Source organism: Brassica oleracea, chromosome C5 (genome assembly GCF_000695525.1).
Source record: "Brassica oleracea var. oleracea cultivar TO1000 chromosome C5, BOL, whole genome shotgun sequence".
NCBI lineage: Eukaryota > Viridiplantae > Streptophyta > Magnoliopsida > Brassicales > Brassicaceae > Brassica > Brassica oleracea.
This window is the reverse complement of record NC_027752.1, coordinates 44356341-44358152: the sequence shown is the minus strand read 5'-3', so window position 1 is coordinate 44358152 and position 1812 is coordinate 44356341.

The following is a 1812-nucleotide window of genomic DNA, read 5'->3' as shown; positions in this document are numbered from 1 at the left end:
AATTATAACAAAATATTTAAAAAATATTTTTAGAATTTGTTTGAAAAATATGAAAATTACATTTTAAATTAAAATTATCCTAAATATGATAAGTTTTGATGTAAACGAAAACTCAAATTATGTCAAAAATAATTATATTCGATGATAATAAAGATTTAAATTGATTATTTTTTAAAAAATATATTTACAAAAATATTGTTTGAAAGAAAATTCATTTCTCTTTCAAATATAAAATGAAAATATTATACTTAAATAATAAAAAATATAAATAAAAACCATAAATTTAGCAAATGACAACTGAGTTATATTATGCTAAAATTTTCTTTCTAACAATTTATCGAATGACAAATGAGTTATGAGCAAATAATACCATATCATTTTTAAAAACATAGCCATTCTTAAATATTTTTTGAATAAATAAATATTTTTTAATTTAATCAACTGAAAATAATATCCGTACAATTGTGTGAGTCTTATTCTAGTTTTATTGATGCATGTTATATATTAGTGTTGTATGTTTTAGGTATCATTTTAATGATGCAAGTTTTTTTAAATCTCCTTTATTAAAATTATGCACGTGAGGATAACTCATGAGTTTTTTTTGTTGATTAAATGACATTATGTCCAAATTTATTTAAGGATATTTCATTAAGGTAACTGAAAAAGACAAACAATAAAATAGGAAGTTTAAATTCATTTAAGCATATTTCATCAATGTAACTGAAAAGACAAGTAATAAATTATGCAGTTTTATTTGTTTTAGGTTATTTCATAAATGCAACTGAAAAAGACAAGCAAAAAATAGGGAGTTTAATTAATGAAGTAAAAACATTTTCAAATGAGTATTTCTCTTTTAATAATATAGATTAAACTCTCTTTCATAGTACATGAGCATCATTTTAATTTTTTGTCAATTAATTTAGTAAAACTTCATAATACTCCCTAAATTGGTGGACTAACCACTATAAAATCGCTATTCTCTAGAAAAACAGAGACAACAAAAGTTTCAAACCTCTTTGACCTTAGTCATATGTTAGTGAAGGATGCAACAATGCATTAAAACAGTATTTTCATATTTTTAAATTTTTCTCAAAATCTATGTGTTAACTAACCCCTACGAAAATATTGAATTTTTCGGTAAATGTTTTATATACTGAAGCTTATGATCTTTAGTGCTGTTTTAAAATTTCTGAACACATTCTACTTTTGTGTTAATGTATATTAAAATCTCTTTCATGGTACATGGACATCGTTTTAATTTTTTGTCAATTAATTTAGTAAAGCATCATAATACTCCCAAAATTGGTGGACTAACTACTATAAAATAACTATTTTCTAGAGAAATGGAGACAAGAAAAGTTCCAAACCTCTTTGACATTCATCGTATGTTAGTGAATGATGCAACTATACATTAAAATAATATTTTTATAATTTTGTTTTTTTCTCAAAATCTATGTGTTAACCCCTACGAAAATATTGAATTTTTCGGTAAATGCTCTATATACTAAAGCTTATGATCTTAAGTATTGTTTTAAAATTTCTAAACACTATATACATCTGTATTAATTTATATTAAACTCTCTTTCATGGTACATGAGCATAGTTTTAATTTTTTGTCAATTAATTTAGTAAAACTTCATAATACTCCCTAAATTGGTAGACTAACCACTATAAAATCGCTATTTTCTAAAGAAACGGAGACAACAAAAGTTCCAAACTTCTTTGACCTTCATAATATGTTAGTGGAATATGCAACTATGCATTAAAACAATATTTTCATATTTTTGAATTTTTCTCAAAATCTATGTGTTA